This window comes from Grus americana, chromosome 11 (genome assembly GCF_028858705.1).
Source record: "Grus americana isolate bGruAme1 chromosome 11, bGruAme1.mat, whole genome shotgun sequence".
Taxonomy (NCBI): domain Eukaryota; kingdom Metazoa; phylum Chordata; class Aves; order Gruiformes; family Gruidae; genus Grus; species Grus americana.
The window spans coordinates 6,175,067-6,190,189 of NC_072862.1; the positions used below are offsets into that span (position 1 = coordinate 6,175,067).

At 48.1% G+C, this 15,123-nt stretch overlaps 1 protein-coding gene across 8 annotated transcripts in view; it reads left to right on the plus strand.

Moving 5' to 3' along the window:
* The window catches only part of FRMD4B (FERM domain containing 4B), a 134,582-nt gene that overhangs the window by 55,845 nt on the left and 63,614 nt on the right, over positions 1-15,123 (plus strand). Inside the window, exon 1 of one of the 8 annotated variants that reach the window (XM_054838343.1) lies at positions 4,957-5,020. The exons of 6 other annotated variants lie outside the window; for them this stretch is intronic. The gene's annotated coding sequence lies outside the window, so the exon portion shown is untranslated. Of the gene's footprint in view, positions 1-4,956; positions 5,021-12,859; positions 12,882-15,123 lie in introns of those variants that run through there. One more of the 8 variants, XM_054838346.1, reaches the window with a different exon arrangement.

Here is a 15,123-nt window from a genome sequence, read left to right on the forward strand (position 1 = left end):
TTCATCCAGCTGTTTTTCTTTTTGAAGGGATCTGATCTAATGCTGTGACACTGCTCGCACATCACCTGCGGAGCCCTGCCTCTGTGTGGAACCCCCGTCATGTCCAAGCACGGCACGTGGAGGTGTCGCTGGGGTGGGGGGGAGCCTCTTGCAGAGCTGAGAACAGGACCAGCTCCAGGCACTGCCTCCCGACAGCTTAGAGTTAAACTTGGCTTTACACAGTCCCAACAGCAGCTTTCCAAAGTTCTCTGCCAGACATTTCCATTTGAGCTCATGATGTAGCATTTTCTGTTTGAGACCGTTTATTCAAACAAAAATATGATTTTTGTACTGCTCCTCCCTCTTCCCTAGCTGACAAACTTCACAACCAGACTGTGAACTTCATCTCATTTCCTTCAGGGTGTTGCAGTGCCAGTTTCAAACAGTGCCTTCTATTCACTACCCGCTTTGGACTGTATAAACATTTTTTTCTTCAATCTGACGCAGTTCACAAAATACGTTGGATTTCAAATGTCGCTGGCGCCACTTCTCAGAAGCAGACTCTTGTCCAAAGGTATCACTGCGTGAACTTCCCTGGATAAATCTCCTTTTTGGTCTTGTGCAGAGAGGCTGGCCAGCTTGCTCTGACTGAACAAGAGGCTTATGAAAAGGCAAATTAAAAGTGTTTCAAGCACATGCTGGTTTTTCCATACTTCTTTTTTTTTGTCCTTCTGAGTGTTTAGCTTTCTGTCACTCCCTTTGCTAGCTCTGTCACTGCAGTTCTTTGCAATCTTGGATGGACTGTCCATGTGCTTAAAATAACACTGTGCTATCTTTGTCTCCTCATTTTCTAAAAAATCAGGCCACCCTTGTACAGTCTGCATTGCTCTTAAAACCTCTGAGTCATAATTAGTGATTAGTAATTCTACTAATCTTCTGTACAGATGGAGGCCAGTTCATTCTCAGAGCCTGTAAAGAGGATAAAGCTATCAGCACTGGAATATATTAGCTTAAATACCCTCCCACACACAAATACACATGTACACTTTTCCCTGCTAATTGATCTGTCATTCATTTAAACATGCATCAACTCTGTGTTGAGGAAGGAGAGGTGGGGAGACTAAAGGTCATCAAAATGCTGAGAGCAGACTGAATGTGCTGTTTAGCCGTTAAAAGCCATCATTGACGATTCAAACAACGTTAGATTTAAGACTGCAATGTTTAGGTAGTTGGTTTTCCAGCTGATGTAGGATAGGTGCTGTCTCGGTGATGGGTGCCCCAGCGTTCATCTTCCTGCTCGCCATGGGGTGCAAGTGTGCGGTGCCAGCAGAGCTGGGAGTGGTGATGGAGCAGCTACTGCATACGGCGTGTGTACCGCATGGCCGCTGCTAATCACGGGCTGTTTTCTGAGCATCCTGGTTTTGCTTTTTGTTAGGTCAGTGGTTTCTAGGTAGTGATGTGGGCTGGGCAGAAGGGTGTACGCTGTGGAGAAGGCTGTGCTTGTGCATCTTATGCAGGCAGGGTGTTGGCTCATATGTAAGAGGATGGGAGTGCATAAGTTGGAAGAGTAGGAGAGGGTGGTGCAAGAATTACATAGCTTGAAAAGTACAAGCTGTACAAGAAAGGAAAGAGGACAGAGACCGGGGAATTAAAAAAAAAATCATACTGACCCCATTCAGGTGTATGTCAACCCCCCCGATACTCCAAACTGAGCACAAACTTGCAAGAAAGTGTGGGAAAACAAACAGGTGGGGGGGGGGGAAAGGCAGAAGTGCAATAGGAGAGGAGAGCTGAGGTGGTAGACAGACAGGAAAAGAATAAGGGAACGATCTCTCCAGAAAGGTGGCTGCCCTAGGCAAAGAGGTCCCCATCATGCTGAGTGTGGAGTTGTTTGGCTGACACTGAACTGGACGTGTCTGGTTGCCACAGTTGTTTTGGGAGAGCAAGTATGTCGGTGTGGATGAAGCCCATTGGGAATCTGGTTGGGCAGGTGCACTTAGGCACGTAAGTCAGTGTTTGCTAAGCTTCAGCGAAAGTGGGAGTAATTCCTCTCTCATATCGAGCACATTGCACCCGTTCACCTTATTCAGAGAGGCTGGGGTGTGCTGCGTTTGCTGTGGGGTTACGTACCCTTTGGCGAGGAGTCGCAGCGCTGCCATCCCCAAAGCCCAGCTTGGAGCTTTTCTCCTGGTGGCTTCCACATTGCAGAGACTTCCCCTGCTCAACTCTTGCTGCTCCAACAGCTTTTGCCACTGCTGGAACTTCTTACGGGTGCGCTGTATTTTTTTTTTCTTGTTTAGAAAAATTATCTGTGGCCCAGAGTACAGCTGAATTACACGGCCCAGATGTGTATTTGTTTGGAAGCCCCGGATCCTCCAAGGACCTGTGCTCTTCCCCTCCTCCAGCTATTCCTGTCCCTGTGGTTATCCCAGCAGGGCAGAAGTTGGCACCACCCAGGTAACCTTTACGTCATTTCTCTAAGGAAAAATGACTCACTGTCTATTTTCCATCTTATTTTGGGGCTTTGGAACTTGTGTTTTGGAGGCAAGTGCAAGTTTGTTACTCTGAAATACTCTCCCTAAGCTGTCTCAGCTGCCACCCCTTAGGTTGCTGGTGCAGTCTGGACCAGTTGACTGGACCTGACCTGGCATCCTCCTGCCTGATGTGGGGCCAGCTTATGGTTTTTTTGTGAAACCTGTAATACTGAGCATTGTGTGGAGAGCTTTTGTAGTCTCATGACTATGAGAATGTTAACTTTTACAAAGTAACTTCAGGGGAAAAAAACCCTCTCTTTGTCTGCAGCTATTTAAAAGGTGGATATTTGATCAAAGCTAGTTCCTCTGCGTTAAACAAGGAGAGCGAGATGTCTCTGGCACCTTGCTGCATGCCAGGTGTCTGGGGTAGCTGGGGTGAGGTACCCGCTGGAGGTGTCTGGATTGATGGTAATTTACGGAGGCAGCCCCGGGCGAGGGGAGCGGGGCTGACTCACGCTGTTTGATCCTGTGGACCAGGCAGCCCTGCTTTTCTCTTCCCAGCAGCGTCAGTAAGGCTCTGGCTTTATGCAGTGCTCTGCAGCTTAATGGAGCCTGTTGTTGGCCTCAAACACTTGGTACGTGGAGCCTCCTGTTCGGGGAAGTTTAGCTGGACCAGGAGGGCTCAGTACCTTTAAGAAGCGGGAACTGTGTGTTGCTTTCAAAAGCTTGACCCTGAGGTTCTTGCTTCCCATGCTGGTAAAAGCAAGTTAGCTTATTCCAGGTGTTGAACTTAACTTTTCTATTAAAACAGACTCATAGATTATAAAAGTTGAGGTGGAAAAACCTTTGTGGTTTGTCCTCTCTGTGCATAGTGACGGGTCAGTTGGGAGCATAAATAACTGGAGAGCATCCAGCTGAAGGGAAGAGGTCGCTCTCGCTCCCAGGCGAGGTTGTCTTGCTGCGTGTCCAGAGCTCCTCCCCGCTCTGGTAGCGTTTCATGATGTTCCCTCAGCCTGTGGCTTCCAGCCTGTTTTGGATGCCGTGGTCCTGGGCTGTGGTGTTCCCTTGGCATCAGTCTTCCTACCATGATTTATGTAGCCAGAGGATGTGAGTCAGTGGTCTGATTTAAATGCTTGGGTACCCATGCTCGTATCACATAAAAGGAGATTAATAACACGGATCTGTGTTTGTGAAGGAGGAGCAGGCTTTTATTTTGGATGTTGAAGTAACTGCATGTATAAATTTGAGATCTCGTGCCTCTTGTGTACCTGCCTGGAGGTCAGGTTGGAGCTCTGGAGATTACAGCCTCCTGGATTTGGGTGCACAGTTCTTCAGTTTTCCATTTTGTTATTTATTTTTGATGAAAGCAGTGTTATATAGTCGTCCGATGTTTCTTTTGGAGGAGAGCTCAGTTTTTGTGCTGTTGTGATACCTCTGCTCCTCCTGACGCAATTAGCATTGCTGTGTCAAAGCCCAGAGGAGTATGAAGCTGTGTAGGTTGATGGACCAGAGCAGAGGAAATCAGGGAGAGGAGCGAGATGTCCTTTAAGTATAACTTGACGTTTTGCACACTGAAGTCCTGTGAAGGGAGCAGGAGAACAGCAGGCACATGATTTACTTCTGCACCTCTACCAGCAGCAAATTACACTCCTGGAGACCAACCCTGACCTCAGAACAAATTCGGATTGATGGCCAAGGGTGTAGCCTCTGTCCACGCTCCCGGTTCCCTCCCTTGATGCACAGTAGCCCCCATCAGAGGTAGCGGACCAGAACATGTTTTGGAAAGGAGCTGGGGAAATCCAGTGAAATGCTGTACCTGGGGGTGTCTGTCGCAGCAGGGGACTGTGGAGATGTGAGTGTACGATGTGAGGACAAGCTCTGGTTATCTTCACTTACCCCTATACCTTCAGATCGGTAGCTGAACCTCCCTGTGGCCGCAGGACTAAGCCCCCGCTCCTAGGGGCCAAAAGCGGAGGCAGCTTGAAACTTCAGCACCGTGCCAAGTTTTAGCATAAAGGCCCCTCCTGTCCCCTGGATGCAGATGCGTGGGGAGGAAGAGCCAGAGGGCCGATGGCAGCTCCCAACAAGCGCAGAGCTGTTGGCATGGGGGTCCTTGGATGGCTCTTGGGGTGCAGAGGGGCTGGCAGGGACCCTGGTCCCACCAAGTGTCTCACTGCCCCAGGGCTGGCACCTTGTCCTGTGCCTTTGGTCTGTAACTGCTGGGTTTTTACTTGGGTTTGTTTCATAATAAAGGGGTTAATATTACAAAGGAAAAAAAATAATTGTAATGCTTTCCCAGCTTGCCTGCATTTCTAACAATCACGTTTCACCCTCTTGTGTCCCTTGACTCATGCTGGAAAGGGTTTTGTTTCTGAATCTGTAATCAAAGCAACAAATGTGAAGGTCACTTCCTTGAGATTATATGGCAACGGAACAAGTCTGGGTTCGTGTCTCCCTTCTTCCCCAGCTTGAATGTACAGAAACATGAAGGCTTAGCACATGCACGCCGTTGAGTAGTTCCTGGGTTTCTTCAGTCCTTTTAAACCAGCAGGGAGTGTGGCTTGGAGGTAAGAGGCTATATTTTAATTTCTGATGCTTAGCAGCAACAGATAACATTGTTTAGTGCTTTTACATTGTACCCGGGCTAAAACATCGTGCAGAGCTTGGAGCTGTGAGTGCCAGAGAGCAGGCAGCCAGAAAACAGCACAGAGCAAAGTCAGTTTGCTTTGGGGTGCTTTGGCAGTGCAGGCTGAAACCTTTTTGCTTGCTCTTTTTTTTTTTCTTTCCCTGAAAGATCAGTCTATAAAAATTTCTTTGCATCTTTTGCACTCCATTGTGGAGATAAGGGGCTGTTTGTTTACTCTGAGCATTTACAGCTGCTTTTTCCTGCCTTTGTTGCAAGCGTTGCCTTAGCTGTTTTAGGAAAGTGCTAAATACAAACTTGATTCTGGTAACTTTGCTGCTGCAGCTGGAGAACAGGGTCTATAATTTCTGATTACAGAGAAAATGCATTTTCAGAGATTACCCTTATAGGCTGCTCTGAGATATGATTTAAATCAAAGCACAGATTCATAAAGTCCAGAGAAAAGGCGGTCAGTGCTTGGTACAGTAGCTCCTTTCAGCATGTCACTATTAAATGTCTCATCAGTAAGGTCCCCACCCCTCTTGCCCAAAAAAATAAAAACCCAACTCATGAAGAGGTTTGCGCTGGAGATGCAGCAGAGCACATGGAGCTCGTTAACGGTCGTTCAGAAAGAGCCTTTGATCCGAAGTGCTTGTTCTGCTTTAAAAGTGGAGTGTGGAGCCGTCCAAATCCATCCACACCCCCCCCCCCCCCAGTGCCTGGCAAGGTGCTGGTGCTGGGCAGGCTGGCTCGCTGCTGCCGGAACGCCGCTCAGTGCCCATACCCGCTATTTGGCCTTCTTCCAGAGAGCTTAGGATTTCAGGCTTTTCTTGGTTTATTTGCTTGCTCTTTGCATTTTTTTTTTTAAATTACAGAAGTTAAAGGCAGTTCAGATGGACTTGTGATACACCCTTTTTTTTAAAAAAAGTAATTTTCATTGCCTGCTTACCTCATGTCTGTTCAAGGCTGGCGTCTGGGTTTCCTGACGGGTTGCTGCCAAACAGGAGAGCGGCTGGAAAAGTCCAAGGGGAGGATGGGGACGGGATGGGAGATGAGCTGGGTGCAAGGACCCCAACGGGACAGGAGGGGAAGAGATGCAAGATACTCTCAGAGGATGTGATGATGCCTGGAGAGGATGGCGGATATTTGGTCCAGGTTTATGTCTCCAGCCTCAGGAGCCTTCCCTCAAAAACCCACCCTGGGGTGAGCAGGAGGGTGGTAGAGAAGCAAGAAGTATAGTGGGGGGGACAGAGAAGCCTGTGAGAAGCCATCAGAGAGACAGGGGAGAGCTTCAGGGCTGGGCAGAGGCAAAGAGGCATCAAGGGCAGGGTGCAGGTCTCTGGGGTTTGTTTTTTTAGTTTTCTGTAACTATTCCCATAACAGAGAAAGATGAGTTTCTGTTCCAAGTGGGTTGGAGGTGGCTTCTGGGGTGGGTTAAAACATAAAAAGTTACCAGAAGCTCTGCACAGAATATCCCCTGACACTTGTGTTGTAGAGACGTAGGCAAAGAAGCAGGAGCTTAACTGATTTGCCTCTGACCTCCTGGTTGAGGAGTGCAGGTCAGAACAGGTTGCAGGAGCTCAGGTGTCCAGTCCTGCCCCACGGTGGGTACCACTCATTCCTGGGCAGAGGATGCTGCTGCCTCCCAGCCGGGGCCAACACTGCATTTGCTCTGTTGGGTAGTGTCAGGAAAGCTCTCTGATCCTACAGGATCTTTTTTTTCCCTGGGTTCCCAGGAGATTGCACTGGAACAAAACATCACTATGGGCTTGTGTGCGGTAATGACCTGACTGCAGTGCCTCAGAGCTGTTGGTGATAAGCATGTCTCCACCAGACACTAATTTATTAGCTGTGTTCTGCCAAGGAAAGCAGATGTTGGATGAAGTATTTTATTGACTTGATATTTGTGGCAGATTTGCACTGATTGTTTCCTATTAATTTTCCTGATTTTTAGGATTAGCTGTAGTCGCCTGTCTACTCTTTTCTTGCTGCTGTTCTAAATACACTGCAAAGTGATAGTAAGGGCAACGTCAGCACCTGTGGAATGACATGACCTGTTTGAGAAACACTTTGGTTTTGAGTATGAGATGCCTGTAATATAAGGAGAATACTGATGCAACAAGTGGGCTATTCCTTCAAGAAGATGGCTAACCTCTCCCGCTCTGTTGTCAGAGGGAGAGCGTCTACTGGTAACACTGCTGACGAGATCCCATGGCCTTTGGCGGTGTCAGGAGAAGTGAGGTGCTGTCTGGATGACGCTTGTCAGCTGAAAAGCGTGGGGCCAGCGGAGCCAGCAAAGGCTTTTCTGCAGCAGCACATCCCTCTGCCTCGTGCTGTGGGAATCGATGTTGCCTGCACGCTTGTAGCACGCTCGTCCACGTGCTGGTGCGCAGGTTGTGTGTGGGTGAACACCCCCTGCACCCCCACGCGGGAGGGAGCAGCAGCAATGTGAAACCACCTTCAGTAGCATCAGGCAAGGCAACCACACTGCAAAATTTCCCTGTGGGGAGGAGAGAGTTTGGTTTTTTACATTGCACACTCCTGGTAGAGACCAAGAAGCAGCACCTCTCCTGTTTATATTTTGCTCTTGGCAAAGGGCTTTATCTTCTGGCTGGGATACTGTGTTTATCATTTTGAGGAAGACTGAATTAATTTGTTCCCTGGATTTTCATTTGTCACTGTTCTTTGGATTTTTGGTGGTTTTATTGCAGTGTGCTCATTAGTCCTGAGCATTGCATTTGGGCATTTTGGGAGAGAAGGAGGATGTTTAAAGCCTTGTGACCTGCTCGAGTGGGATCTTTCTAATGACCACAAGAGGCTGTACCTGTTGTCCTGTACAAATCAGTAAACCATCAATAAAACAAGTGAGAGTCCCTTAGATTTGCCATCCCCTGCAATGAGAAATAGAATAAATGGGGAAAAGGGAGAATCACATGGAAAGTGTGTTGGCACTTGGCCCTGAAAAGCCATGGTGCCTGCAGTGAGGGAGAGCACTGGGGCTGTTGCTTTGCCAGATTTTTTTACTGGCTCAGCTGGTGGGGCTTACATGAAAGTCAGTTGATGCTCTGCAGGAGCCAGTTTTTTCATCGGATCTTCAGTTCACGTGGCTATTTTAGGAAGGTGCAATGCAATCCGGGGAGCCGCTTAGCCCCCTGTTCCAGGCGGTGTGTTTTATCTCGAACTCTTTGCCAAACTTCAGCAGCGCCAACCTTTCCATGGAAAAGCATCATCAAAGGGGCATTTGTACCAGCTTGCACTTAAGTTTTCTCTGGTCTGTCTCATCTTAAAACATTATTTCTGTGCATGCTGCATTGTCGGGTCTGGCTGCCCTGAGACAAGAAGCACAGGGACACCCCGAGGTCGGGAATGGCTCTGTACAGTTCCCGCAATTGCTGCGGGTCAATACCCCGTGAGCACTGGGACGGGAGCGTGCAGAGCCAGGGTGGGCTCTGCAGCCCTTGGGAAGGATGGGGGTGGCACTTGGCATCACCCTGGTGAGGTGGGATGGGTCCTATGTGGTGGCTTGCCAGAGCATGAAGGGCAAGAGATGTAGCCAGCCACTTCAGTGCATTGCTGGCTATTTAATGTTAAGCAGATACTGGCTTCTGTTAAGGTTAATAGCAAGATAACAAATGATTTAAGGCAAAATCCTGACCCTATTAAAGTTAACGGCAAAATTCATTGACTACATTGGAGCCAGGACTTCAGCCAAAGGTTTCTTTATGACTTGAAGATTAGGAAGGAGAGGCGGTATGTCTGGAGACATGGTCTGCCCCTTGTAATGCTGGTGGAAGCTCTGCTGTTGCCTTTGAAGGGATCACATCAAGTTTATCGTGTCTGCGTGAGCCAGGCTGCAATGCCGCGGCAGGGAACCCACCGGCTGCCCGGGCTGGTGTGTGCAGACACCACAGGGAAACCCGAATTTTCGGACCCAGAGCCAACCTTTGTGTTTAGCAGGAAGTATTGTTGAGTCCAGGAGACTTCATCGAGGGGAGGGTGACCAGGCAGAGGAGGCATCACCTGGGGGCTCCTGCACAGCGATCCCTTGCTGGCAAAGGAGGTGATGGAGAGGTGTGGGCTGGGGTATGGCAGTGGGGTGGGGGCACGTTGCCCTTTCCCGGATCTACACCCCTGTGAGGGTGGGGTGCTTCCAATCCCCCGTGGGTGTCATGTCCCCCCTTACCACAGGACGCTTGGTGACGGGCACCTACGCCGGGTCAGGGAGGACCTGCGGGCTGCAAACGGGCTGACAAGAAGTGTGTGTCGAGGCGTTTTGGAGACTTACGTGGATCCTTTAAAAAGCTTCCATAGAAATGCTAGTATAAAACAAAACTCCTGTTCGTTATTTTTCTGCTTATTCCTTAAAGCTTTGAGCGACTCTGCTGGAACATGACGAGGCTTTGCTCTCCCAACAGACACACCAGGAAACTCTGAGGTCATTTCTAGCATTATGACTTTTTTCCCTCTTCCCCCCAGCTGCATGCAGGCCCCTTCCTTCCAGAAGGACAGGCAAAGGCTTTTATTTTCCTGAGATGTGCCTAGCCAGGGCAGCTCCGTATTGCAATACATTTGTGCATCTTATTTCATATTTTTGTCAGGCTGTGCATGTTTACGGGCCAGACATCAGCCAGCTGGTTGTATCAAAGTCAATGAAGCAATGCTGATCTAATGCAGCTGAGGATCTGATCCCAAATGCCCGCAGGACTGAAGGAAAAAACTCACCTAAATGCCGATGAAAATCTGAGGTCAGTGTAGGGGCTTCAATATTAAGCTTTGAAAACTCTTACAGGCATATGAGTTACCGAAGGGAGGCCTGGAATAAGAGCCCTTACAGGAAATTACTGGCGATGCTTTGTAGCTAGTTCACTGCAGCTCAGGTAGGGATTTTGAGATGAAATTCTCTTTTAAGTGCAAGGCTGGTTCTCTGGGCTCCTACACCTGTAAAAAAAGTGCTGCTGCCTCCGAGTCACTGGTCAAGCAGGACGGCAGGATTTTGGGTCCCTCTGTTCCGCAGGCTTTGTGGAGGCTGGGTCGGTGTGGCAAAGCATTTCCTAACTGACCGTGTGCATCTTGTGAGTGAGTGGGAATATTGCTCTTCTGCTTTTTGTTATCGGTATGATTTTCTTCAGCTCTCTGCTTGAGCTGCTGTGGGGCGATGTGCCTGTTTCAGGATAAATGATCTGGCTTTTACAATCCATGTTATAATGACGCACTGCAGTTCAATTTCTCACTTTTAAAACTGAAGGTTTAAGGCTTTGTGTGCCGGTCGTTTATTTAGTGAAAATGTTTCTCCTTTCCCTCTTGTCACTGGATGCATCAGTGCAGGCTTTTTTCTGCATGTAAAATATCTTCCAGAGCTTATTCACCTGCCAGTGAAGTTTAATTTCACGTGGTTCCTCTGCAAGGAGCTTATGGAAATAACATGGGTGGTTCTGTGCAGCTGGGACCGAATCCCTGGTGTCACACTTGGTGTTTTCCAGGCTGAGCCCCTGTAGGTGCTCGGTAACACCCGTGCCTGAGCAGAAGGGTTTGTCTTGAGAGGAAGGGAAGAGGGTTGCTATTCCCAAAAGGCTTCTGTGGGGTTTGGGGCGTTAATGATGTGAAGCCTTGCTGGATGGGAAGGTGGTTTTAAAGCTTCCAGCAGTGTGTAGTTACGTGGATGCACCACCCTGGTGTGGCCATCCTGTCCCTGGGCAGGTCACAGTTACCCATCGGTGCAACGTGGTCGTGCCAGAAGCGTGTGCACGTGGGGAGCTGGAGCCCAAGTCATGGCACATCCCAAGGGAGAGCAGCTGGGATGTGTGCACAGACCCCCGAGCTTTTTGATGGTAGAAACAGTTCCCAATTTTCTCTCAAAATCATGTGCAGTTTATGTATAATCCTCTCTGGCCACAGAGTTGTTAGGGTTTGGAAGGGGTTTTGGTTGGTTTTTTTTTACTTTCCCTAGTAGTGAAGACTCCAGACCTTCTTAAAATAAAAAAAGTCTTAAAAATAAGAGTTGGCAACAGATACAACCAGCTATGCCAAGTGATGTCTCTGTAATTTGCCCAGTTGTGGGATGTGAAATCTGGTCTGGAGGGAGTGCAACACATTTGGGTTTGCTTCTGACCCAAACCCTTCATGATTTCCCATTCTTAAGCTATGCTTCAGGAGATATGTTATTCTGTCAGCTTTTTTTTGGCTTAAGTTTTTTGAGGTTTCCTGTTTACACCCTGTCTAATTACTTTTTTCTTATTTTTTCCTAACTGGATGACACACATGGATGTCTAAAAATATTGCATGTAACAACCAGCTTCGAATTGGGAGGATGTTTCTGCTGAAGAGAAATAGCATAAATATCCTGCATATGTTTAGGTTTTTTTCCAAATAAACATTCAGGCTCAGGATATCATAGGGAATTGGTTTAAGTAGCCAAGAAGTATTTTTTCTCTCTGCCTTGTTGGTTGTGCGTGTTTTTCTTTTTAAAAGCCTGATGTTTTGGAAAATCTGCCCCAATGACTTTAGGTGGAGAATTTATCTTAATTTTTGTGTCACAAGTGAGATAGAGGGGAAAATAGGGAAGTTTCTTCCAGCTATATAAAATCTTAGTGAACATTTTAACCTACTCCATAGAATTACGATCTCACCCAGTGCTTTAATTTCCACACGTGGAGATTCTGAGAATTGTGCACTTCATTTTCTTCCCTTCTTCACTGAAGATCTGGGTAAATCAGCTTGCTGCTGAAAGCCTGCTGCCTCTAAGGTAGGGGGGGCTGCAGAAATGCAGTAATACCAAAATATAACATTAGACAGTGTCGTCCTCCTGATTCCTCTCTGTTTTACTTTTTATTGCTTACTTGTACGCAGAGTGTACAAATGACTTCAGGGGAAAAAAAAAAAATCCAGAATCCCTGTATCTCAGCGTGGTTTTGCCAAAAATGAGGCTGTTACGTTGCTCTGCTAATTTCCTATTGGGAATGAGATGAAAAACAAGAATACTTCATTAATTTTATGCTGCTACTTCTTTTACTGGATAATAGCTTAAATATTAGCAGGCTTTTAAAAATAACTACTAAAAAGACCAACTTGGGGGCATGTTGCAAAAATATAACAAAATTGTTCATTTGTACAGACAATGCAAAATCACTGAGAATAAGCTGAAAACATAGATGTGTGCATATATATCTCAAAACTGCTCACGCCACCTCTTAACTGAGCCAGACAGCTGTGCTCATCTTGTGATGGATTGGTCCAACTACATAGAAAATCAATTATATTGTTCGGATTAGCAAGGCGTACTGAATGAAAGATGAAAGTGTATCCCCAAGGGCTGTTGGGTCTCTGACGAGGAGGAGCCCTGGGAGCTGGGGAGTCAAACACGGGTCCCTTCCCAAGCCCAAGGAAACAGGCCTGCGAGCGGATGTGCTGCGGGGAAATAAATCACAGCGGTGACATTAGGGGAGTTAAAAACGAGTCCTTTGCTGCTTTGGCTCCAGGAGCTCAGGGTTTCTGGTCACTGCGCTGGAGGTACTCTTCCATGGCTGAAATCCTGTTTATGTCCTATGATGCTATGGTGATGAAGTCCTCTTTTTGAAGCTCCCCAGCTCTCTTTCAGGCAGGAGGAGAGGACCAGACCATTGATACGTGTGTTGGAGCGTGTGGTGTTGCTGCACCGCAGTCGTGTCACGCCTCTGTGTCGCTGTGCTGGCACAGTACGGGGCTGGTGGAAGGTGCTTGATACGCCAAAGTTTGCGAGGTGGTCTTGCGGCTGTGATAACCTCTGAAGCTTTTGGTTCTGCCCCCTGTATGAACAAGGCTTGGAAAATGTGAGTACTGTCTTGTGTATCGGAGGCCTGTCGGCACAGGGGGGCAGATCCATGTGAGGAGAGAGTCGTCTCCTGGAGATGACCTCTCCAGTGGGTGACATTCCTGATGCAGGATGGGCTTGTGTTGCTCTGTGATAGTAATTGGGAATGATTTGCTTCTAACTGTGTTTGTAAGTACAGAGTAAGCCAAGTGCAGTGCTCTCTGCCCCATCAGGAATGGGGTGGGGATACTTGGAGTGAGCTCTTGCACAGCTGCAGAAACCAGGGGGCTGGTTGCTGAAGCTTTGGGTCTGCAAGAGGAGGATAAGGGCTGATGTTTGGGCTGTCCTAGTTAACACCGCTTCGTTTAGGGACTGGAGCCTGCAAATGCGAAGGTGGTAGTCACCCTGGGGCAGACTTGTGTTCTTCGACCGGGTTGTGGTGCCGCACAGTGAGTATCCATGTTGTGCCTCAGCCCAGGTGGAGAAGGCATCTTAGCAGGGATGTAGCCCTCGGGTGCGTGCATGGGCTGGGGAGGTGAGGGGTGCAAGCAGCAAATAGAAAGGGCTCCAGAGACCACCTCCTTCCTTGAGCTACAGCCAGCAGCAGACATTTATGGCCCTGGGCATCGCTGTCATGTCCCACCATACGATAGAGCGTTCCTGGGGTGACATGAGCCCATCGCCATGTAGAGCTCTGGGGACGTGCACAGGAGCTGACAGGTTTGTCACGGGAATGGAGTTTCACTGCGCTTTATCGCTGCACAATCTGGCATCTTCTGCACCTTCGTGACTGAGCTTTCCAGTGCTCTGGGAAGCAGCTGTGTGACTTCTTCTGAGGTGAGATTCCTGGAGACTCGGGTACTAAATGTTATCTGTATCTACATCTGTAAATCAGACTTCTAAGCTGTGTCCTTACGTTTTCTCATTAATAAAACTGGGGATAATTTATATCGTGCCTATCTTCAGGGGTGTCATGAGGCTTAATTACTTTTTAAGGTGCTTTGCAATTACCTTGGATAGCTGAATGGAAGCATAGACTATGGTTGGTATTTCTTTTATGTCTTAATTTTCCCAGCAATCTTCCTTTCTCCTCAGCACGAGGCTTTGTGGATGTGTTTGCTATAATAGAAACCTTTTTTACTTAACAATAGACAACTGAGGCAATTAAAACAGTCAGAAGTGATTAATGTGATTTCACTGGGTGAAAGCTAAAGCAGCTAGCAATTAAATAATGGCAACCCTTGTGCTATCTCAGAGCAACAGATGGGGAATGATTTAAAAACACTATTGGATCAGACACTTCGCAACAGGGGCAGATTGGTAAGAGTATGTCAGAGCCAGAAATATGCACCACCTTGAAGGGTGTGCTGATGAAATGATTAATTGATGGTAATGTGCGACTTTTTATGACTGTGCAATGGCAGACCTTGAGCTCTCAGGAACAAATGGACCCGTGATCAGATCATAATGGATTTAAGGGCTCCAGGCGGCATGTTTGGTGAGCGGATAAAGCGCAGGGAGCGCACTGGAAGCTGGAATCGGGACGCTGCAGCTTTGCTTCCCAAACCTGAAGGATCAAGTGCTAGAAGTGGTACCCTGCTGGGAGCATGAGCCTGGGGCTAGTGGAGCTTTGGGGTGATGCCTCCTTGGGGTGCAATACCATGGGGTGAGGCCAGGGTTTGCATGGGGGCGGGGGGCATCGCTGCCGTCTCTGACGGTGCAGTCTCTGCTCCGCACCCTTGCATGCACAAGTCACTCTTCATCTGGCACCTCTCTACAAATTCATGTTCACAGCAGCAGCAGAAATGGAAAGGAAGGGGATTTCTTCCAGCTAGCCTTGCTCTGCATGTGGTCCTCTTACCAGGATTGCTGTTTTGGTGAGCGATGTGATGATAAACGTTTAGTGCCATAACCTGCCAGCGCTGGTGCCACAGATGCCGTAGCCCCATTTTCCCGGACGCTAGGCAGAGTTGTGCCCGCAGATGCTCATCTCTGACCTGTTTGCAGAGCTCCTCAGGAGCGGGCACCCTCCCAGGTTTTGGTCAAAAATGAGCTCAATTAGTTGAAACAATAAAGCTTCGTTAATTTGGCTTCTTACGGCTGAACGGGGCTGCCTGGTGACAGAAGAGGCTGTGTCTCGGCAGCCCTCGCCACGCAAACACCTGTGTGTTGAAAAACGGGGGCAGCGCTGGGGGAGGCGGGAGGTCTCTCTTTGGTTATGCTGCAATCAGGTATCAATTGTATTTATTTTTAAGTCTTTA